Source organism: Diadema antillarum, unplaced genomic scaffold (genome assembly GCF_040938485.1).
Source record: "Diadema antillarum isolate AM-2024a unplaced genomic scaffold, OU_Dant_1.0 seq00000112_RagTag, whole genome shotgun sequence".
NCBI lineage: Eukaryota > Metazoa > Echinodermata > Echinoidea > Diadematoida > Diadematidae > Diadema > Diadema antillarum.
The window spans coordinates 835,119-861,140 of NW_027271196.1; the positions used below are offsets into that span (position 1 = coordinate 835,119).

Consider the following 26,022-nt stretch of genomic DNA (forward strand, 5'->3'; position numbering starts at 1 on the left):
ACACGCCGTAGGCTGAATACGTGCGTAGAATACACGTACTAATTATTGTTCCAATGCCGAAAGACAAAACAGCACCAAACAGAAAAAAAAAAATGATCTTTATACCCAACACGAAAACTGAGCAAAACCAAACCAAACGGTCAATCTAGTGAAATTGCAAGCGACTCGAAATTGAGACTAGCACAGCGGGAGTTCATAACCACAACAACAACGACAAAATCAGTAGAGGCATGACATCTAGAGGAGATGAGAGATCGCTCGAGCGTTCGGTTCGGATTGACTCTGGCGTGGTGACGGTTGATTGTCGAACATTCGTTTCATTCCGCCCTGGACATACGACCGCACCGAGTCGTTCAGAGAAGGTAAGAGCAGAAATCGAGCCTTCTCGCGCTCGGCGATTTTATTTGTGTGGGTCTAATGGTATTGGAGCTGGACAGTGATTGTCGCTGTGATTGCGGGCCGAAACAGGTGAGTCTCTCTCCCCTCTCTCTTTTTTTTTTCTGAGCATTCTCCAGTTGTAAGCTCATTAGAATGATGATGTATATTTTGCTCTTCTACCTTGATGTTTGAGCGTCGATTTTAGGAAAGGCTTCGACATAATCGAACTATACGCAAAACGGCATAAATGTATGGGGTTAATAAAAAGGGGCACAGCTTTTCATTGCGGCTATTTTTGGTGGAGATAGTGGTGGCGGTGGTGGTGTTGGTTGATGGGGGTTGTGGGGGGGGGGGGGTGTGGAGTGATAAATGCTGCTGAAACATATCAATGCTGGTCTGTTTGTCCGTTAACGGGACACGAACAACGTGAAACGTTTGACACACCGAGTTGATAACTTTCAGTGAATTTGCAAATCCCTGGCAAGTTGAGCGTATCAAGTGGCGTAGAAAAAACGATGCAGAACAGTGTAGAACTTTCATTACAATTGGACCCAAGACAAGAAAGTCATGGGGTTTGAAACTTTCGCATTTTTCAAAGAAACAATGCTGTTTGAGTCTTAATCGAGTCCATTTAAAATGAGTTAATAATCTAATCGCCAAATGATTATAATCATCATAAATATGTTTCTGCAATCGATATAATTGTTTTGTGGTAACAAGTGAAACATCAATTCCAGAATGTCTTAAAAATCAAGGAAACTGCCTGTTTTTTCCTTGATTTCAGTTTATTTGTCGAAGGTAATATTAGCATGGACTGACTTCAAATTCACTACCTACATGTATGGGAATCAAAGTACATTATGTTTAACATAAAACAGGGAATTCCTTCGGAACTGGTGCAATTATTATTCTTGTAAGGTGACTGCAGGCTTTTCCTCATTACTTTGAGACTTCTACTATCGTAATCAGGTAATTCTGCTCCTCTCCGCTGCGACATAATGGCAACAAATCATCTTTTGCTCCATCAAAATTGGCTAAAAGAGTGATGATATCAGCGTTACAATTTTATTTTGATTCGTCCGCAAAGTTTACTGCAGTGAAAAAAAAGAGGCAAAAATCATCCTTGAGAATGCGAGTTTTCTTATCTTGAAACAACTTTTTCATAGACTACGCTTATTAGGAGGTAATATTTAGTGCTAATATTTGGAGCTTTTTTCTTGCAAAAATGTGCTTTTGGAGAAAATCTAGAAAAAAAGAAAACAACATACACAATCAGTGAGATGTCACTTTCATGAAATTATTTAAGGGGCAATATTTTGCTATCATAATACTGAAAATACAGTATAATTGCAAAAAAAAAAAAAAACCCAAAACAAAAAACAGTCATGTGCAAGAAAGAACAGAAATAAGATGAGTCGACCAAAAGGTATCTGTTTAGGAAGTGAGTAGAATTAACCTTTTTTCTGCAAGATACTGCAACTTACAACAGAGTTACTATATGGTCAATCCAATTTCCGTTGTCAAAGGCTTTAATAGGTGAATACCTGATAATGCGTTTGCATTAAAACTGCTCTGGACAATCTGGATTTATCAGAGCGTTTGTCGCCTTGGTCAAAGTCGCGCTGAGGCGGACCCTGGATTTGCTCTGTCGACCTTTGAATGGCCTTTGGAGCAGTGAAAGTTTGTGGAAGGAAGGAAGGGAGTACTTTCTCGGGCTGTTGGGTATTGTCTATGGTTATGTTAGAAACTTAGTTAATGACTTAGAGAAGGGCGTATTTAACAGGGGCGGATCCAGGATTTCTGTAAAGGGGGGGGGGGGGGGGGCGTGACTAATATTTCTGATGCCACTTCCGGGTTTCATTTATTCTTTTTTGTTTTATTTCTTTTGTTTTTAACGAAAAATAAAGGGGGGGGGGGGTGCGCCGGTTGCGCCCCCCTCTGGATCCGCCACTGTTTGGACGGGAGGTATGCTTTTCACGATGAGCCAACTTTGGGCTAGTACCCCTCTCACAGTACCTTTCAGCTTTAACAGTTTTTAAAAGATGACATTCTACAGGCTGTGTCCGTCATGCTGTTGTTGGTTTTTTTTTCTTCAGTGATAGAATCAGAGTGACTTATACACATGTACATGAGAGGGAGTTTCCTCGGCTTATGGCATTTACAGTGATTTACCTATAGTAGTCCATTACATACATTTATAACGAAGGGTTTTTGGCCGCAGGGGATAAGATGACGAACTGTTAATCGTGGGTGCCCTGATTCGAGTTCACAACCAGCAGTGGCACGCGGGATTCGTGAGCAAGGCACTTCATAACCATTTTCTAGTTCTGTGCAGTGGACTTGAAGCTCACTGGCTTACGAGGATTAAATGATGTCTTTACAATGATCATGTAAAATGCAGATCGAAACTCAACAAGTCGCGCAACTCTTTTCCCATCCAACGAGCGTGAGTCATACCGAAACAGTAAGTAAACGGAGTTGAGAAGTTTGACAGGCCTATATATATATACTCTGATGAAATATTATTGGCAAGACATGTTTGCATCTCGGAGTCACGAACTTCATGCTGTACAAAGAAAGAGCGTCAACTTTACGGTTCGAAGATTCAAGTGCGATTACAGACTCCACCCGATGTTACAACATACACGCAGTGTGTTGGAATGAGGCATCGTCGATAAAGCGAAGTACTCGAGAAGAAAACGAAGTTCATGTTGGAACCAAGGATATTGACATATGCATTTATCAAAGGGCCAATCCTTAATTGACAGTGGAAGGAATTTAATAGTGTGTGTATGATGTATACTATTAGTGTATAGAAAACCGGCATTTAAAAGCGAAGATCTCGTACGGATATATAAGCGTATAGATAAGCCACGTTTGTGCATAATACGGACATTTGAGGGAAACAATGTGAACATGAGATGTTTTTGCACATGGTACATCAGTTGTTTTCCTCCATTAAAATTACTCTTTTTGCCAACACTTTATTAAAACAGTGAAGTGTTCTCCTCTAGATATCTACCCTTACATGAAACTTCAATTTCGAAAGCTGTAATGAGCTATTTTGCATAATAATGACTACAGCCTGCTACGTGCAGTTTTCAATAAATGTCATGTATTTCATCTTCGGGTCATTACTTCGTAAGAGGAATATTAGTTAAATCGCTCGTACTTCCGGGTTTTGACAACCGATTCATTTCATTATGATGTCGTAGCGATTTATGATTTCATCTGCACTGGTACCTTAATAGTACATTAAATCGACCCCACTGCACAGGATATTGCTCGTTATATCATTACCGTAATGATGTAGGAAGCACTCAGATTTTCATTTCGAAGAAAAAAAAAGATGATCAAAGGTCTTTTCCCGATGTGACGTGTGTTTGACGAGGGCAGACGGCTGAGACTAAGGACAATTGAACAATATTTGCTTTAAATTGACCTACAATGGAGAAGTGCGGATACTCGAGGTGAATTGAGAGTATCGACAATGAAAAAACCCCCCCACAAAAGTCAATATCGATTACATCGCTCGGACACGTTGTCACCGCGGTAAAAATTAATGACCAGCGTATTCAAAGAATTGGAACATGCGGGTTGGATGTGTGTACGGATGCATTAGTGTCAAATGAAAACTATTTTATGTCAGAGATTGTCAATCTCGATATACGCTTGCGAAGACCGTTGCTTATATCTCAAATCCAGCGCTCTTGCCGTTCACTTCGTTGGCTGTACCCTAACAGTGCTCAGTTCATATTTATAAGTATCATCATCATCATCACTGAAATGACTTACGGGCAGGGATCAGTCTTGCGTTCTGAATTGAATAGAATCGTGTCTCTCATATCCGCCACATAATAAACCATACTTTGGTAACGTGGGGGATCGCTCTGGGCTACGTCCGTCGTTAAATATTCATGTCAATCTCGCACGATTCCAAATCGTCAGTCCATATATGCGGCTCCCTTCTCGTTCTTTTTTTGCCGTTGCCCTCTGCCCCCAATCATCCATATTAATCAAGTCCCCCCTGTAATGATAAACACGAGACAATCACGGGGCGTAACGTAATGATGTCACCATCGGAGCGAAGAATACAGACAGTCAGGGCCTTTTAGGGGATGGACGAGTTGAAGAGAGATGACGGATTCCCGCCTTGATGGTCCGTGAAGGGGACGCGTCAGCGGCAGAACGGCGGTAATAATGTTCTAGCGTTATTTGAAGAAAGGCGCAACATTCTGGATTGAGACGAGGACAACTATCCTCATTTCAGCCGTTCCTCTTTGTCATAGTATTCTTCAATTTTATTTCACTGTCTTTATCCCATTGAGTAACCACATTACTAACTTTTATAGTTAAATGTGTGTATTTCTTTACTTCTTTATCTGTTTAGTACACTTGCAAGGATCTGGGAATCTTCTGCTGACTGATGGTGAAATATTCGTAAGGATGAACATAATGTTTAGACTTAAGTTGTGGCACATTCAATATTTTATTATCTGCTGAGTTTGGTATCATTGGAGTGTACAGACTCCAGAGTTGAGAAAATTGTTACGTCACTTGTCCTTGTATATTGTATTCAATACAAAACAAAACAAAACCAAATAAAGATTCAAAGCGGAATGAAAATTTACTTTGAGTTGATTCGATCATCCGTGCTGGAGAGTAAAAGCATCATAGACACAAGTCGATTCCAATGCTTTTGCAAATTGTCTCGTGAAAAAAAAAACAACACCTAAAATTAAAAAAAACCGAATTTCAGTGCATATGACTATTCAGTCTGAAAGTGCGATAAAGTGTTCCTGAACATCACATCTCATTTTTTTTCCAGGCAAATCACCGTGCTTTGCATCTATATATATATATATATATATATATATATATATATATATATATATATATATGTATGTATATATATATATATATATATATATATATATATATATATATACACATATAGATGTATACATATATATATATATATATATATATATATATATATATACATATATTTTTTTTTCTTCAGGTTTAATGCCTGTAACTCTAAAAGTGGTGACAGCTTAGGATGTCTGTAGGCTATGCATTGAGTAAAGATGCATTTGCAATTAAACATAGACCTTTTGTTAAGAATCATGCAGTTTTACTAATTTGAAATATCACCTTCAGCCACATGTGAGATTTTTTAGTTGCATTTTTGTTAAACTGAGCCATTTTCTGTCGTTTTTTGGTGGAAAATCTGGAAAGAGCATAAAAAACTCAATGTGTACATGGGAGTGATTTATTCGAACATAATGACATGCAATGCAAAACAAAACAGATTTTGTTACTCCTCCAAATTAACATACTGTCAGGTCTGTCGGATTAATCATCACTTTATTCACCTGACTTTGTGTCTGAAACACAACCCTGTAGAAAGTTGGAAAGATATAATTCACATCCCGCACAAAAAACCCAACAACAACAACAACAAAAAAAACACCAAAAAACAAAAACAAAGGCAGAGAGAGAAAAAAAAGTACCGTAATGATTCCATTACCGTCATCACCAGATGGCTATAATAGATTATGTGACTTTCTCCCCTAATAAAAGATGGCGGCTGATGCAAGTCAACTAATTGAGCCTTTTAACATCAGATTGATTTAAAACATCCAAAGTGCTGTTTGACGCCATCACTTGGTCGGTACCTATTCGATTTTCTATCCTTTAATTGTTCATGTTTTTGATGATACATGATCGACAAGAGTAAAAACGAGCTTGATAAATTGATAGCCCCATTGGAGCATTCTTAATATGTAGGCAGTCATATCACGTAGTAAACATTGGGCCTAAGATAGTTGTTCTTCAGTGCATTTAATGAGATGCCGTATTTTCAGTAAAAAGAAGAAATCAAACAGTTTTTCCATAACTCAGACGGTGTGAGCAATGTAGAGTAAATGTTCTCGAGTATGAATTCGGAATTGAAATTCCGCTTTCTTTGCTCATTTTCATTCATAGTACATATTTCTGGATAGTTTCCTTATTTGTTTGAATTTATACATAGGCCTATAGAAAGTATGCGTCACTTTGGTATATACCTCACATTCAAATATGCACAAGTTGATGGCCATCATTTGAGTGTGCGTCAGGTTCATGATACGTGCAGCTGCTTCTGACCCCACGAACAGTGAAAAAAACAAACAAACACAACATCAATGAACAAAGGACATCACATAGCTTAGTTGGTTAGAACACCGGTCTAGCAATTCAGATGTCTCGGGTTCGAATCCCGGTGGAATCCCATTTTCTTTCTCGGTTTTTCTTCTGTTTTCTTTTCTTATTTTTCTTTTTACTTTTTTGCACATTATTTTTTTATTTTTTTATTTTTTTTATTTTTTTTTTTTTTTTGGGGGGGGGGGGGGGGGTCAGTTTCCCTATTTTCTGTAATAAGACTTATAATAAAAACTTATGCATGGCTGGCCATGCATCCAGTAAAAACCGTAAGTACGGGTATGCATGCCCTTTACGGAAAGCCAAAAGGAAATGCATCCAGTAATTTTGTCATCGGGTAACACGATAGAAAACTGGGTTTTTGACAAGAAAATTACCCATTCTATAAATCAAATGACGCACATGTCTTTTCGTGCGTCAGTCGGAATATAGTGTGCATGCGGTAACTATGGAATTTAGCCTAAACCCACTCGGCTTCTCCTCGTGGGTTAAGCATTCCATAGTTACCTTATGCACACAATTCCGACTGACGCACTCAGACCTGTGCGTCATTTGTATACTAACAACCTCCGTCAACGTGTGCTCAGCACCCCCCAAAACAACAACAACAACAACAACAACAACACACCAACAAACAAACAAACAAACAAACAGACAAAACACGTCGGAGACTATAAAGAGTCAAGTACTCCGATAATGGCAGGATACAGTATCTCGTTCAAGGATGAACGCGCTGGGTAGAAGTAAAAACCAGGATCTGTTCATTGCTTTACCAGCTCTGTACCACACTTCTTCCTTTGATTTCGCATGTCCTGAAATACCTATCAACGACTGGGTGACTTCCTTGCTTTATTCCACGTAAAAGAGACCCTGTGTCCCTCCAAATCATGTATGAGTGAAGTTTGTGTCAAGTGGGTGAAAGAGGTCATTTCTTGTTTATTGCAATATTTGGTCGAACGTGCGTCAACGGGTATGGCTTATCAATTACCCATGTTGGCGGAAGATGTAAACATTGTCCGGAGGTCCTCTGAAAGCGGGGCAAAATAAACCCACGGATCCTTGGCATGTCTCTCCTAAGCATCTCCCGACCATAGGATCGGGGAGGCTTCCGAGTTTAAATACACACACACACACACACACACACACACACACACACACACACACACACACTCACACACAGAAGAACAAAAATGTAAGAGTGCAGTAATCCACCTATATTGAGATTTCCTATGTGCTGGATTACAATACAGACACCTTTTTTCTTTTTTCTTTTCATAAAGGCAGCTACGAAATAAATAAAAAAGAAAAACAAGAAGAATCTTTGAAGGGTACAGAGGGGCCTAACACTAAGCCTTGATTCAAAGTGTGTACAACATGCCATGTGATTGGATAATTCACACGGGATTTTGGTGATCTTACAGACGAGTTGATTATTCAGGTTTTCAGTCTTGCAAGAATGTTCTAAGTTTCAAACTCTTTATCTAATTTTAGTATGTCTTTGTTTGTACGTATCATGAAATATGCCTTCCTTTCTATATACATGATAATATAGAGCAGGCAAACGTGGCAAAAAAGAACAACAATAAAGATATTTATGAACACACACACTCGCACACACATATAGATAAATAAATGACATTATGTCAATTTACTTATTTACAGGTCTATATATGTACGAATATTTTATCATTATATTTCTATTATTATCAAGGACATTATGATTTTGATATAGGCCTTTTTTTTCTGCATTGCACTTCATTATTGTCTTTTGTCTGTGAATATAATTATGATTAGCGACTGACTTAGACTCCTCATTCAGGTCATTGCTGTCCATGATTACAAGGCTTCGTTTGTATTCGACAAAATGCAAGGTCATGCAAAGAACGCCAAAGTTCCATCTATTAATTGACGATATTTTCAATAACTAAGAGCCATGACGAACATTACGGAAACATGCGTGTAAATTGTTTAAGCGAGAAGAGCTCAATTCGGGCAATTTTCGAAAGTCTTAAACGAGCCAGATTTATAAATGTATTATAGCCGCGTTGAGAGCTGTGAGGGCAGGTGCAAACGCTCCTTAACGAGAGGATTAAAGTCGTTGATGTCCAAATCTAGTGGCAAACGGAAACGCGCTTCCACAGCTACTCGTATAGCCATTGTATAATGTCAAGGTTGGCAGTGATTTGATTCGTGTGGAAAGCGGCCATTAGCTGGACACATTATGTTCCATTACCTGGTGAGGTGAGATCGAACGCCGGCGCACGTGTGCTCGCTCTCTTTCGCGGTAATACCCCGGTGAAATGAGTGAACGTTCATCCTTGACCAAGGCGGAGTGACTAGATTGGGGCCCAAAATCATCGTAAATAGATATTTTGATTGCATTCTCCTCTATTTAATAATTTTTCCCAGTGCATATCCTTTAGCCCAAGGTACCAGTGGAAACGACATTAAGTAAGAAGAAATTGGCCTTCGCTACTGATACTAGATATAGAGGTAGTTGCCCTAACTGACATTGATGCTGATTACAAAGCAGCACATCATCTGTTGAATGACCTCAATGGACCAAATAAAAACAAAACAAACAAAAGTGAGCCCTGTTGAAGCTGCAGTGACATGAAGGAGCCACTTGATATCGATGAGTCCCGCGGTGGAGATTTTGAAAATGCTTTCTTAATCACGTGGCCATGACGTCATTTGCGCAGAAGAAACCGCATCGGTTTTTGTTTTGTTTTGTTTTGTTTTGCGCACGCAGCGCGACATACGCATTAATGTACAGAGTGCCCTTGTCCATGTGATGATGTGTCAACATACTCTTTATGGATTGATTTGGAAAGAATGTATAACAGTTCATATCTTTAGTACATAGTAAATGAGATTTAAAAAAAATACCAGCATTGATAGAGATCCTTGATTGCGAGTGAATTCTTCAATAAAACACAAAGGAGAAGCAAGTTTATGATAATACAAGATACGTCTTTCCTTAAGTTAACTCTGATATATTTTTGAAAAGAGTTTTTGAAGGATGTTTGTGTGGAGAAATCCTCATATAAATTCATGAAGTGTGCGCTTCGCTCCTGCGAATGAATAGGTTTTCAAATTGCAATTTGAATTGCAAAGACAAGAACATTGCATTAGCCTTATAAGGGATTATGAGAGACACTGGCGCAAACACACGATGCTCGCTTGTCTTTTTTTTTTTGTTTTGTCTTTATGTTCTGCCCGTTGCCTTCGAGTACATGGGAAACTCTATTATTTAATGTAATTTTATAATATACCTCATCAATGAACCATGTATAAGAAGAGGTTAAAGATATCATGGGGTGACATTATAGCTGATTCTGGCCTAGATCATCGTTGATAATATTTTGCCAGAAAAAAAAAGATACTTATTAACCTCGTTCCTTTAAAGAGGAAATCCGGTCCAAATATAAGATAGTCTGATAAAAAAGAGTAAAATTTTACGAGTTCAGCGGTAAACATTTGACTGAAATCGGATGAAAAATAAGGAAGTTACGAAATTTTGGAGTTTTGATAATTTTTCCAAAACAGTTCTTGTACAGTGGGTATGAATATGCAAATGAGTGAGCTAACCATGTCATACCCTCACAATTTTCCATTGATCGTGTACAAAAAAAAAATGACGAAAATTCAATGTTTCTGTCATAGAGGTCTGAAACATGACGTTATTCCTGGTTGAATACCTTCAGAATAGTGATCAGTTAGATATATGAGGATTTGAGCCTCGGGAATAACTGCGTTTGAATGAAAAACTGGAAATTTCAATATTTTATGTACAAACTATATAGTAAGTTGTGAGGGAATGGCATGCCCACTTTGTCATTTGCATATTCATATTGACTGTTCAAAAACCGTTTCCCCCCAAATAGCGAAACTTCAAAATGTCATAACTTCCTTATTTTTCATCCGATTTCGATCAAATTTATACCGTTGAACTCGTAATATTTTACTCTTTCTTATGAGACAACTTATATTTGGACTGGATTTCCCCTTTAAGGTGAAAATCCCTATTTCACGCTGCACGGCCATTAAAGAAAACTGCAACAATCGCAATTACAATAACAACAAGCAAACAAAGCGAAAATCTTTTGCGAAAGACTTCGTGGCCTCAAATCTTTGTTGTTGTTATTGTTGAACGTTTGAATTGACTTTGCCGATTGCGGATCATATCAAACGCTAAATGTCCACATTCAGGATTAAATCGTCTGTCGTTGACTGACCAAATGCAGATTTCGATTTAAAAAATGAAAAGAAAAAAAACGACATGGAAGAAAAAAAAAGTATAGAGATTCGGGGCGGGCATTCAAACACACCTGGCGTGAAGTGAAAGTAATTTTTTAGACGGAAGGACAGTTTGTAAAAGGCGACAAAGTCAGGCACGTATTGCGACGCCGTGCGGGGATTGGGCTACTAGATTGGTTTCACGCGACAAATCACTCTTCCGCACTCTCTAAAACGCGCGGTTCGGCGAGAGCACTCCATATATGATATTAATCATTTCTGGGCCGTACATCGGCATGTACGGCGCACTAATTGTTTGAAAATGTCAAAGACATTTTTCGCTCATCCCCCGCCGGATGCACGATCCATTACTTAATTATGCAGCGCACAGGAACCAACGAATTCGTCTTTGCGGAAGCGCGGCCGGTCCCGGGGATTAAGTGGCATTTAGCGGAATTTATGAGATAATGATTGCGCACCTTGTGTATGGACCGCTGGTAAGACTCGCCTACCTGTAGTTACCCACCCCCCCCCCCCCCACACACACACACTCACACACACGCATAGAACCACCAAAATGACATAATAATATTATGATGCCAAACTCAGGAGGCGCAACCGGAGTGTCTCATCATGGAAAAACGGTCAAGCAATCAAACATATCCGCCCGCTTATGATTACCTCAGGTCAATAAGAAATCTCATGACTACTTGCTTTAATAGGTAAATATATATACAGTATATATATTTTTTTTTTTCTGAACTCTTATGTACACAAATATACCCCTGGAGTGTCTTATTATGGCACGAATCATGTAACAGAATGTTTACTACTGGTTCAATAATTGCACCCTACTAGTATCACAATTACGTTTTCTTTTCTTTTTTTTTTTCGTGTGCTACGTTTACAACATTTGGAGGAACTTGTATCGTTACATTATCTGCCCCCCCCCCCTCTCTCTTATATTCACGATACGACATGACACTGGTGTAAAGACATTGGTGAAGATGTGCTTATGCCTTAGATGTGAGATAGCACGTAGATGTGTGATAATTGTCAATGTATTCAGAGACACTGCTTAAGGTCATATTCCTCAAAATTGCAATGCCTGTTTTATTTCCCACATATAGCTAATTATTGCCTTTTAGTTTCTGGCTCACGACTTTAATGTCATCATGCCAATCGAAGACTTACAAAAATTCAGCTGGACATTATGTACTGCTCTTATGAAACGATGTGCCTACAATGTTCATTTGTTTACATTTTCTTTGCTGTTATCATCATGACATAATAAAAGCAGTGCGCGAAATAATTTGGGAGTTTAATGAAAACGATTAATTCTACAACGTTACATCCCTACATCCGTCAAAATATTTCAATCGCTGCGAACATTGATCATCGAATATTACGTGATAATTGACCATTAGTCAGTACTTTTATCTTCCCGGTGTCAATGAACAGAATGGACGGAGGAGAGGGATAAAAAGACAGAACTTGTGAAACCTGTCAATGTTTCAATGTTCGGCTCACCCCACATTTGTATTCATTATTTTCCTTTTTCTAAAAGTCAATATTTTCTCACATTGGAACCATGTGCGCTGCAAGCTGCATTTTTATTTTCATTTATTTATACATTTATTTTGCCGCAAATGATAGCGAGGTGCAAGGAAGTGCGCATGCTATAAAGAAAGTTTGCTTTTATCGTTTATATATGAATGAGTGGCGTTGACACTTTGTGCTTTGAGTTCCGGTTGGTACGGAACACCCCCTATATAATAGCCTTGCATACGCTGTCCAAAGATCCTGGCACAGAAAGGGTTAAAGGGGAAATCCAGTCCAAATATAAGTTAGTCTGATAAGAAAGAGTGAAGTATTACGAGTTCAACGGTATAATTTTGATAGAAATCGGATGAAAAATAAGGCAATTTGAAGTTCGCTATTTTTTCGGGAAACGGTCAATATGAATATGCAAATGGTAAAGTATGCCCGAGGCTCAAATCCTCGTTTATCGAGCTGATCACTATTCTGAAGTTATTCAACCAGGAATAACATCATGTTTCAGGCTTCAATGACAGAAACATCGAATTTTCGTCATTTTTTGTTGTACATGATCAATGGAAAATTGTGAGGTTATGACATGGGTAGCTCACTCATTTGCATATTCATATTATACACTGTATAAGAATTGTTTTCAGAAATTAGCAAAACTTCAAAATGTCATAAATGTTATAACCAACTTCAGTCAACTTTTTACCGTTGAACTCGTAAGATTTTACTCCTTTCTTTATCAGACTAACTTATATTTGGACTGGATTTCCCCTTCAAAGGAACAAAAATCAAGAAGGTCGTAAGTAAAGCTGAACAGATAACAACGAACGTCCCGCCATTTGCATGATGTAGAATGGCGCCATGTATAATGTTCTTTATTCCGAAAGTTCGTTAATCCGAAAATGAATAAAGAAAGGTTCATTATTCCGAAACCCACAAATTCAATACACCTAAAGACCCGGGTCTGAGAAAGTCACAGCTGACACTCACTTAAAAGATATCACTCCATTCATTCATGGCAAAGAACATGCATGGTGTATAACCTGATGGAGTGGTTCACCCAAAGCACATTTACAAATGGTCCTTATGGAAGACCAACAACACTATGATAGTGCAATTGAATATGGGTTTTCCAGCCATCTTGTCTCGTACAGATGGAAAACAAATGCTCTTATGATTCTTATTTCAAAACTACCTCTAATTTTCATGGTAAAGTAAACTGTTATGTACTCAAGATCATGTTTTTTTTTTCTATTATGTTCTGTGGCGGAAGAAAATGAAATGAATTGAATTAAACTGAATGAAATTAAGTGCTTTATAGATGAATACCTCTCCACTTCCGTATCAATCTCAACTGCCTAGTATTCATGAAATGTGACACTGCATCACAAAACCACCAAAATAGTCACCAGTGGGCAAGCAGACAAGGATTTTTACTTTAAAACCAGATTCTCAAAGACCAGACAATACAGCTTTAAAATTACAGTGCAACTCAATGCGAAGAAAATCTCTATGAACCCACATCCTCTGGAAAAGCGTTTCCTGAGAAATGAAGTTTTATAGAAATTTAGGGTTTACTATTTTATTTAAGTGTTTAACCTCACAAAGCAGTTCTCTGTGAACAAAAACAAAAACAAAAACAAAAACAGGGAAAATGAAACTTCGTATAGCAATCAATAATAGACTGATTGTCACAATATACTGATGAATCTTGCACACTTATGTTGATTAAGTACATTCTATTTATATCGCTTTCAATGCGATAGCACCATCTTCTCAGAATGGTTAAAGTGAAGAGTGTGTAAAACGTATTTGATGTATAAAAAGGGGACCTCCGACACATACCTATTCACGCAGAGCGAACGAACGAACGAAAATTTAAAAAGAAAAGAGATAAGTTCAAGTAAAACTGAAAAAAAGGATAGATTTTCCATTCGTTGGGTATGATCCCAAACTTGAGAATACTCTCTAAAAAAAAAATCGAGTGAAAATATTCACTCTTAAAAGAGTGAATACAAAAAAGAGTGAATTTCGAGTGAAATTGGAGTGAATTTTGAGTGAAAATGTACATTTTCACTCATTTTGGAGTGACGTCAGGGATCACTCCAAAATCTTCGAGTGATCCCTGACGTCACTCCAAAATGAGTGAAAATGAGCATTTTCACTCAAAATTCACTCCAATTTCACTCGAAATTCACTCTTTTTTGTATTCACTCTTTTTAGAGTGAAAATTTTCACTCGATTTTTTTTAGAGAGTATTGTAGTCACATTGTATCGCCGTAAATAACGCAACGTCTACCCGCCTGAATATTTGTGGAATTCGAGCGAGTTAAAAAAAGAAAAATCAGTCACCAAGTAGGCCGTTCAGAGAAGCCAGAAATCGATGAGATTCAAAAGTACAACAACGACGACATCAACAACAAGCGGAAAAAAAAATGCGTTATGACGCCGGATCTGACATCCAATTAGGGTAAACCTCAGCGACGAAACGGATATGTTTGTGTGCCACTTGGCTGAGAAAATGGGACGATCGTTGCCATGGGCGACGTGCAAACATTGGTCAAGGGCAAATCAGAGATGGCTGCGAAAACATGGGGATTTACACTGGCAGAAGTCACCCGTTAAAGAGGTTGTTTCGGGATGGAGAAAACACATTTTTTTGACCCTTTTCGCGTGTTTCGCACTGTTTAGGGTTGCTTGCAGGACGAGATCCATGCAGATCACCAATTAAAGAAGAAGCAGATATAGAGAATCGTTTAACGTCAATCAAACTTTGATGTGACAAGGTGTGACAGATAGACTATGAAACGAAACGGGGGGGGGGGGCTCAGGTCTTCCCCCGCTCTTTTTTTTCTGATAATACGTAGGAATACATAGGGTCTAACCACTTGCCCCCCCCCCCCACACACACACACTAACGTGGTTCAGCTTTTTTTTTTTTTTTTTTTTTTTTGCTGGTTAGCTGACGAAACTCGGAAGTGGCACCAGAAATGTAAACTGCCCCACCCTCCCCACTTTTAAAAACGGGGCGTCGACCATGAGAGAGAAGGAGAGAGAGGCAGAAATAGACGGATGTGGAAAGAGAGAATATGAGAGAAATGAATGAGATGAAATATGAATTGATATATGATCAATACTTTGTCATATTTAAGACCTCTGAACATCATGTTAGGTTGACTCAACTAACATTTAAATAGTGATTATTCTATGATTTGTGTTGATTTTTTTTAATGTATAGTTAGACTCAAATCACGGAAGAGCTGGAAATATTTCGTCGAGTTGAAATCTATTTTCAGTTTTGTACGTAGGCATATTCAAGAAAACAGAGTTGATAAGAACAGCTATAAAACTATATAACAAAATAAACTCACAGAAAAAAAAAATGCCGACGTGTGGTTTTGCTGAAACTGAAACTAAATCCTGTCTATAATACACTTACAAACGACATAAGTTCTTCCTTTCTCTTCTGCACGCACTAATACGTTGACTCGTTTGAATTTACTCCGTATAACTATCCGCTGTATAGAAATTGTGAGGAAATCCTCTTTCTCTGTTCTGCGGTATTACAGTATGCGATGTCTACGATTGATTTCTCGACTCGGACTGTCTTGACTGTTGTCCGTCTGTTGTTTACGTCCAAAGATAGACTTTACCTGCGTCCGTCCATGACCGATCAAATCAGGCATATCTAGAGCACCGTAATCATCCAATCGAACAAGTTCTCTTCTCTTCGCTTTATTGCCACCATAAATCGTCGTCCGCTAGGCGATTCTGCTTCCTTCATTATCTCATTGTGTGGCGGATTATTGGGTATTTTCCCGCCTGCGTTCCCCTTGTTATTACCGTATCCTTGATAGTTCGTTTCGACTAGAACCCGAACTGGCATACGAAAATGAGGTCGTGGACACGGTCAAAACGACTCCATTCTTGTGATTGTTTTTGATCCCTCAAGAAAAGAACCCCCTCAAAAAAGAAGGCAGAATAAGAACCAAATAATATAATTATAAACGACCACAGAGTAGAACAAAACCAAAGTAAACAAGCATTGTCTCCTATCCGTTATTTTATGGCAGGGAACTACATAATCTATATGGTGTATGTGGAAGTAAGAGGGAACTTGTAAAGATTCCTTCATCTGTCATATATCATATAGGTTTGATGTCAGGCATTGATTACGAGCACAAGTATAGCTAAAATGCTTTTGTTGCTGTCGTTTTATCCGTGGTTCAAGAGGGACGTTTTGGATGATACATCTTGTTATATAATATTTGCTGGCCGGGGAGTCCACAATCTTTTAACATTACACTTTACCACAGACCAGACCAGGGGTGGTATTCTGAGACAGTTTTATCTCTGTTGTGAGCCTGTTGCTCCAATACGCGGCATACGCAGACCCTTAAAAAAGTTTTACTCGCATGCGTGTAGGTGAGAGGCCTTTTTTTTTTCATGTTAGCTGATGAAACCCGGAAGTGCAACCAGAAAATAATCGAAATAAACGCACCCCCTCTCCTTGAAAAAGGCTAATGCCGCCCCTGATACTCCTGGCAAAAATGTTCAAATCTGTGTTTGTTTTTTGTTTTCGCTTTTGTTTCTGTTTGTAGATTTGATCATATGACATGATGCTGTCCCCAATTTGTCGTTCTCACTTTCTGAATCATGCATGGCATGTCTTTGATGGATTATCACTTTTGAAATCTGGACAAAATAAGCGTGAAAGAAAAAACGAAATTGAGAGAGCCCGTTATGCACAAACTTTACAAATGACGCCAGAATCGCTTAAGGCCTATTAACCGAGACAGCTATACAGAAATATTGAAAATAGGCATTACTTTATTGTCTTTCACTGGTTGGTTTTGCTCGTATATTAACCTCTTGTATAGCATTATCTTGTTCACTTTTGTCAAAGGACTACTAGTACTATAGTACATTGTCCACTTTGTGGTTACGCAATTCAAAGGCACGCCCATTATGATTATTCTGTGCATGTGTCGTCGATATCTACGGAAACGAAGTTCCTTCCCCTCTTCCTTTCTGACACACTTTCGAAGGGGAAAAGACATACTCCACAGAGCGTGAAGAATTCTCTGATACTTTACGTACCAAGGAATGTCAACGCGTGTTCAACGCTGTTGGTTTTCGTTCTTTTGTTTTGTGCCAATCGGCACTAAAAGAGCACAAAGGACTTAAAGGCGGACTGCAGCTTTGCGACTGTATGAAATGAGACTTGCTTCATATAGTTCACTTTAGAAAAGAAAAAACAACAAAAGCACGTACGGATATCCAGGGTATAGACTCTCGTCTGACCGGAAGTATTGTTTGATGTCATCTACCCATATCTTCTGAAAAAAGTTCGTGCGGGGGATTCGAAAGTATTCATTCGAATCAAATCCAAAAGGGCAGTGAACTCATAGCGATTTCACCTGTCCCAAACTTTTTTCTTATAATCACTACATAATCTGATGTAGTTTGTCATTGTGTCTAAAACATAATATGATGAGTAAAGGGGATACTGTCAAACACTTTAAAAGACTCTGTTTAATGTTGTGGGGTCACTATGGCATAAAGCTTTCTATCTGTGCTAAGTTATTGATGGTCAAATGCATGTAAAAAACATAAGCAACATCAGCGTACAAAAATCTTTAACACCCCGCTGTCACTATTAAAAGATCTGTGAACAAAATATTCCCGTGCTTATTAGTTGTTTACTGGATGGTTTTATATCCTAACACGACAATCTGCGGAAAATGCAAACTGATGAACAAACTGAATCTTAGGAGAGAGGTTCAGGGTGTGGAAGGTGACCCCCTCTCTTCCATAATCAAGTGTGATGAATTCGCTTACTTGCGGATTTTTTACCGTTCGTAGGATTCTCATGAGTTCAAGGGAAAATACAGAACCTGCTACAAATTAGTCTGCAAAGAAGGAATATAATTCGATATGCGCAACAGTGAAAATTTGATCAAAATCGGATGAAAATTGAGGAAGTCATGAAATCGTGAAGGTTCCCAAACTTTCACAGAACACTTCTCAACCAGTCAATAATTGTGAATATGCAAATGAATGCGTTGATGATGTCATCGCCTCGCAACTTGTCATTAGTTTGTACACAAAAACTTAGAATTTTCAGATTTATGTTCAAATTAATACATTTATGACCCAGTCTCAAATTTTGATGATAATTATGTGCTTGATCATTGAAGTTTTTCGGCCAGGAGTAATATCATATTTCACACTTTTATAATGGAAAACTGTTCTCTTAATTTTTGTCCTCTATCTTTTTTTTTTATACGCCATCAATGGAAAATTCACTCACTCACTATGAGCATATTCATATGGACTATTCGAAATTGCAAAAACTTGCAAAAAATTATTGAAACTGCATAATATTTCATAATCTAGAATGCTATAGTTTCGGATGGTATGAGGCTTCAACTTTTTTTTTTGGATATACTTTTTTTAGATAATGAGAAACATCTTATAAAACATAAAAGAGCATACTAAGCAAGGGGAATTCAAAGTTTATTTGATAGAAATTGGTTTTGAAATGGCTGAGGTATCCAAAATGAAGTGATCCTAATAAAAATTGGGGCCCATATTTCATAAGGATCGATTTGTTTTATTTTGTTTTTTGATATGATATTATCAGTAATTTCAAAACCGATTTTCATCAAATGAAATTTGAATTCCTCATAGAATAGTATGCTCTTTAACATTATATAAAGTGGCTTCTATCAAGTATCTCGCAAAAGATAAAAACTGAATATTCTCATCTCAAACAATGCTATGCAATCCCTTTCAAAGCCTTAATAATTTCATTGCCTCTGATTCACATTATATCGGAGATTCTGGTAGCAGTTATATGACCAGGCATCAGCTCTGATATGTTAATCTAAAACATTTTTTTTCTTTTACTAAATTAACAACAAAACGAATTTGACTTTTGTAATCACGTAGACTTATCAATGCTTACGTTTATACTAAAGATTTCCCTCGACCAGAAAATACACACAAGTTTCAATGGGATCCTCAATAACATTTCATTACGTAGTGGTCTGCAAATCCTGGAATTATTTCATTAACGAGACTAGTTTACCTGGTCAACACACCTTGAGATATAATCCATTGAATGGATCACCATTTACCGCTCTCTATCACTGAATATTATGTATCTTCTCTCTTATTCGGGCTTTAAATTCATTGGCAATTCATCTACTTTCTCTATCCGAGGATGGAAAATGGATGTGCTTCATAAATTGCGAAATTGTGACAGTCAATGTCGTTCTTACTTCGTGCCCAATATAGGATGGAAATCTTGACATGGAAACGAAGAATTACAGTCTTTTGGTATCGATAAGTTTGGGTTCAGTGATTGGCAACGCGTGACTGAACGTCTGACGGGCTTAGTCACGGGTTTGAGTCCTTGGAATGAAATTGGAGTCCTCACGCAAGACCTAAGATGTAGGCCTACACACTGCGTCTTTTAGGACGTGAGTTGCACAGTTTGGACTTAGAGGGATTTTTATGTTTTCGGTTGAGACCTGGCTTCATGTTTCTAACCTTTTATGTGAGATGATTAGATACCTCTAATTAAATACACTGTATAACAGAGCATGCAAGTCTAAGAGGAATTCAACGTCTATGATGAAATTGGTTTTTGAAATAGCTTAGATATCCAGAAACAAAGAGGTTCTAATAAGAAGTGGGACCCACCTTTTAGTATGACCACTTTGTTTTACTATTTTTTTTTTATATCGCAGTCATTCAAAACCGATTTTCATCCAATAAACATTGATTTCCTCTTAGAATTGTTTGCTCTTTAATATTTCATAAGTAGTTTCTAATCATCTCGCAAAAAGTTGAAATCTAAATCCTCATCTAAACCAAAACTTCGCCATCCCTTTAAACGAGGGTAAAATAATGTGCTTGTTTCTTAATTGACTCCACCAATGGAGGCAAGAAGTCGAACACATTTAAGAGAGAGATATAATCATTGACTTACCGTGGACCCTATGGACTTACCATTACCGGTGTCAAGGCTAAAGTCATAGAACGTAATCGTGATTGTATGATATCTTTATACTTGTATCAACCAAGAACAGTTCGTCATGTCAGCAGCCTAAAGACACAGCCATTCTTGGTAACATTGGTGGTCACCCTATTGCACCCCTTCTTTAAGGTGTATAATTACCAATGATTGCCAACGTGTGTGGACGGAAATCCATCTTTCGAACACCTTTGAAAATTCGTACCAAATTTTATTTGAAATCTTGTACGTTGCAATCAAATAAGAGAGAGATATATAAAATATATATATATGTGTGTATATATATATATATATATAATAAGATATAATATGATATAATTTTTGAGGAGAAGTCACGATTATTATAGCCTATACACGTAGTACAAAGTATACCCTTAGCATGCTTTTAGTTTCCTTTAGCGTTTGTTTATTTGCTTGTTTTTGTTGCTTTAGGGATCTCCAAGACACCTTACGTGAATGCCATGAAAGTATAAGGTGGAAAAGAGCGATTATGGGACACATTTTGTACATGAACTGAATACTCTAATGAGCCGAAATTGAGCCACGACGGTCTATTTCTTTTGGGAAGAGCCTGAGTATGCAATATCTTGCCGATTATCAAAAGCTACTTCGTATGCCAAGAAGGAGGGAATAATCAATATTGTTGTGAATGCATTCCGCGAGATTCAATACTGCCATTTCATTTCAGCGTCAAGGGAAAGTGGAATGCAATAGCAGGCGAGGGAGTACCAATCACAACTTGAGCAGGAAACTTAAAAAAAAAAGACCCACAAAACTTAAAGGACCTAGTTTCTCAAATGCAACCCATCTTGCAACTAATATGGAACATTTTCCGTGAGCCCACTGGTTTGACGTTAGTACTTTGTGCCAAGTGAATGATGGTGAGGATTAGAGCTCCTAGATTTTCCATACCATGGCATTTTAACGGTTTAGTTTAAATGTGAAGTCCCCTGTAAAGCTATGAAGTACCCTATTTGTATTGCTGAATATAATTCGCCGTGATTATCCGATACGTTCGTTTTGTTCGTTTGTCTTTGAATTTTACACAATATATATTATTTACATTGAAATAACACAATACTCCTTTCAATGCCATTCCATCCAGCACTATACCTTACCATTCCATAAGATATGGGCGCTTCCAGAATCACGCTACATGTATCATGCTATCGACGACATCGGTAACGAATTACGGTTTCGCTTCTAATTGGGCTTCTATGCAATTCACGTAATCTTCTTCACACGCTGAGCGGAAGTTGCTGGTTCCGTAATTGTCACTGATTACGCGTGTCAGTGCTACAAGAAAGCTTCCGGGCGGATTCAGTTACACTACGAATAATTTTCTACACAGCAAACGAGTCAGAAGTAATTCTGAAAGTCTAACAGTAAGTGATATTTTATCCTCCTGCTCGCCCTGCATATTGTATCCGCTTCCTCATTGAACTAGTCTCAATAGTTCAACATTCCATTCCACTTATTATCAAACATAATACTTGATGAAATGTAAGAGCATGCAAAATCCAAGATCCAGAAATTCCGTAATTCCTTTGCAAAATTAAAGGGGGCGCAAGCACCCCGTTTTTTCGTTTTATTTCTTTTGTTTTAACAACAACAACAACAACAAAAATAAAATAAAGAGGGGGCGCGCGCCCGGTGCACCCCCCCCCCCCTCTGGATCCGCCACTGGTATGATGAAATTCATGTTATGTCTCAAGCTCTTTCTTCTTTTTGAGAGAATCATTCATCGATAGTTTGATGTTGGTAGAGGTCTGCTGAACTATTCAGCGCCAACCTTTAATGTACATCTTATTTTTTTTTTTTCTAATTGAAGGATTGATTTTTTCTCCTCTTCTGAAGATTTACTTTACCATTCAAAATGCACAATCAAAATAACATGATCATACTGATATCACATTGAGAGTAAAACAAACAGAATCGTGCTTTAGAGGTTCAATAACCCTTATCGTCGTATGTGTTCATTTTTTCAACGTTTTTCTATATGTTTCATATGAGATTGTGCTTCTATTCTCGTTCTTATTTCTGTCATCGATACATGTTTTTATAAAAGATCGGCTTCTTCTATCGTGACTATAGATAGGCCTTTGTTTTGATCTGAAATAAGCTTAATATGTCAATACTCCGAAGTACTATTGTATAAAAAAAAAAAATACTATACTGGCTTCTCCACTCTATTTTCAACAATTAATATAACGTTTTTGATATAAGTTTTGTTGATAGTGCCTGGTACTATATCTTGTAACTAACTCCTTTGTACCTAGGCATGTGTAAGAAAATTTTGTGTAGAATTTGCATTCAATGAAGGCATGAACAGTGTCCTCTTTAGAGTTGCAATTCGGGCAAATCATTAACAGTTAATCCCCATTGAAATAGATTATTTCTTACCGGCAATGAATTTATGCAATGATTTAAAATCAAATTCGTTGCGCGAGCAAATATACCTCCGTCTTTTACAACTAGTTTGGTGGCAGGGAAGCATAAAAACACGGCCGCTTCTATTCCGTCTGTGCTGTCTTTATTGCATGGAGCCGAACCCAAAGTTCGCTGTTGTTCGATTACTCTCATGTGGGTTAAGAACCGACGGAAGGTCGAAACTTTGCGAGTGATTAGGGCTGCGGAAACTGGGGACTAGCTGGCCCGGATATTTCTTGTGGAACCGAACTGAACGTTTCTCTCCCCGGATAACATTACATTCCCGGAGCGTAAAGCGGCTAGAGATCTCTTCAGGTAAACCGCTGCCGATTGTTATCTGTTTGTCTTGGGTACCGCTGCACAAAAGCTTCTCCCTTTTCCTCTCTCCAAGCCCCCCTCCCCACTCTTCTCTCTCTCTCTCCCCCCCCCCCCCCCATAAGATTTGGCAGTACGCCCGGGTATTACATATGATGAGCAACACTCGACGCAAGACACTGTGAAAAATGTTTCCAACCTCAGAGTTCAAAAGAGGTCGACATGAACGATCCACCTGAAACAATATCCTGGCATTTCTGTAGATGTATACGCTGTCATTCACGCTACGGAGTTTTTGTCATAGCAGGCGCACCTCGCAACGACAACTCATTTGCCATCTAGGTAATGTTCAACGAGGACACTTTACCCGATATGCAATGGCAGTGGGTATATACTTTTCTGCTGTACATGGTTCTAACACACTCACGCCTTCTTTCGATGCCTGCGTCGCAATTACTGAAGGTAGGTGATTTCATTCCTTTCTCTCTCCCTCTCTCTATTTTTCTTTCCCTTCTTCTTCATCATCTTTTTCTTCATCATCTTTTTCATCTTATTCTTTTTCATCTTCTTCTTCTTCTTCTTCTTCTTCTTCTTCTTCTTCACCTTCTTCTTCACCCTCTCTCACTCTATCTCTGTTGCATTAAATTAGTTTGCTCTATGGTGCGACATTCTGCGCCAAAATAAGATAATGTCATTTTTTTTTTCAAAACACCATATTGACAGTAATCTGTCATTGTCATGTATGTCTCTTCATGACAAGCCAACCCTGCCACAGCGTGAATCAAGTGGGAATTAAAGTGTGTACCACTGTGTACCACACTGTGAACCACCAAAGTGCTGTGGGTAGTACTCGTATCCGGGCAATTACCCCCAGAGGGCAATTACCCCCGACTAAATACTGGTTAGTGGTAAGGTTAGAGTTAAGATTAGGGTTAGGGTTAGGTTTAGTGTTAGGAATTTGGGTAAGGGTTAGGGTTAGGTTCAAGATTAGGATTAGGATTAGGGCCAGGGGAAGGGTCCGGGGTAATTGCCCTAGACCCGGTAGTACTAAGTAGCTCTTTGGAACCACGCTGTGGATCACACTGTGGATCGCAGTGTTTAATTTGAGAGTATAAACAGTGTAAACGGTGTGAATGCACTATTTCACATTGTGTTTACACTGTGTAGTACATTGCGTTCACACTGTAAAACACGATGCGTCACACTGTGTTCACCGTTAGGCTATACCGTTCACACGGTTAAAACGCTAGAATATTGACAGTAATCTATTATCCTCATGTCTGTTTCTTCATGTTCAGATGATTTAATGTTTACAGCACAATACGTTGTGTGCCGTTTAGCTTCCATCTCGCGGGCAGGGAGATAGGGAAACAATTTGATTTAGCGAGTGTATAGTATTAAAGGTACTGTATACCATAGGGAGCAGTTATAACTTTTGATGCATATATGTGTAGGTCAGTTGTGTCACATAACATCGTACCATAATATAAGGATTTTGCAATAAAGCCGAAAATAAGGTGATACCACTATTTTTCTCTCTAAACCAACTGCAGACGGTTTAGTCTAAACAATTTGTTCACTTTTTTTTTATTTAACAATACTTAACATTGATTATACTGATTAACTTTTCTACACTAGTTTCTATTCCTCGCTCACATTTTAGAACTATTTTGAAGCTCTAAAACCATTGAGAACTGGATTTATGTTTCGTCTGCAAATGGTAAATGATGTCTTTAATATGTATCTAGAGTACACGTGTTGCTTTACGCATCATGTTGTCTTGAATTATTGTATGTGTATGTATAATAATGAGCTTTTTGCATTTGGAAACTGATGAAGTAAATGTATAACTTTTTTTAATTACATTGTGACGCGCTAGTAAGTCATCACATTCCGATGTTATTGTTTTCCTACCTATCATGATTCGAAAGTTTACTCACGTCACACGCAACTATGACACATACATTCCCTTCCGAACAAACAGATGATACCTCAAAGAGATGAAATTTCCGTATCCTGTCAAAGGATGTGATCGGGAATTGGACTTCTATTAAAGAAAACATAATGTGACTACCACACCACAGTCTATCATTAAAAGTACATGATACTCTCTCTCTCTCTGGCAACTGCATGACGTCGAGCGCGAGAAATGTATGTGCCATCATGTTAGAACAATACTTATAAGCACAACAGTCCTAGTTTGATTCTCACATTTTGCAACTACACCTGTGATTTTAAATGCTTTGACGTAGGCTGAAAGTGATGGCCAGAGTTATTGTGTGTGTGTGTGTGTGTGTGTGTGTGTATTTGTGTATGTACAAATGTCTCAATGTTCTTGATGTGCAATGTCAATGTTTGTTGCGCCCTTTAAAGAAAACAAAAACTTATACTTTATGATTGTTGTTGGATCTTCAAGTTATGTTATCTTATTACTTTCTGGAGATCCATCCATTTGCCATTCATATTGTCTTTTTTTTTGCAACCCTTTATATGTAATTTGTATTTTTACTTGTGTGTCAATGTTATGTATCATGTCTTTTGTTCATGTTGTCATGGAAATGGAAAATAAATTCATTTCAATTTAATTTAATTCAATATCAGTCTCACGCAAAGTCAACCTCACCTAAGTCGATCTCGCACAAGTATAGTAATATATTTATTGGCAAAGATGAAGAAAACAAAATCTGCCGGGCCAAACACGATGATAATTATCATGTATAAAACTGTAATTAACTGTATTGTGTAAGTCGAAATTCACGTAAGTTGATTTTTTTTTTTTCGTCTTCGGTGCCCCTAGGTTCGACTTAAGTGAGGTTGACCGTATTGTCACGGACAGGTTGTGCAATGTATACGCCCTTCTGCCT

At 38.1% G+C, this 26,022-nt stretch overlaps 1 protein-coding gene across 1 annotated transcript in view; it reads left to right on the top strand.

The window, feature by feature from the left end:
* Positions 1-314: 314 nt before the first annotated feature.
* The window catches only part of LOC139727037 (mesenchyme-specific cell surface glycoprotein-like), a 58,030-nt gene continuing 32,322 nt past the window's right edge, over positions 315-26,022 (top strand). Inside the window, exon 1 of the mRNA XM_071638017.1 lies at positions 315-468. The gene's annotated coding sequence lies outside the window, so the exon portion shown is untranslated. The remainder of the gene's footprint in view (positions 469-26,022) is intronic.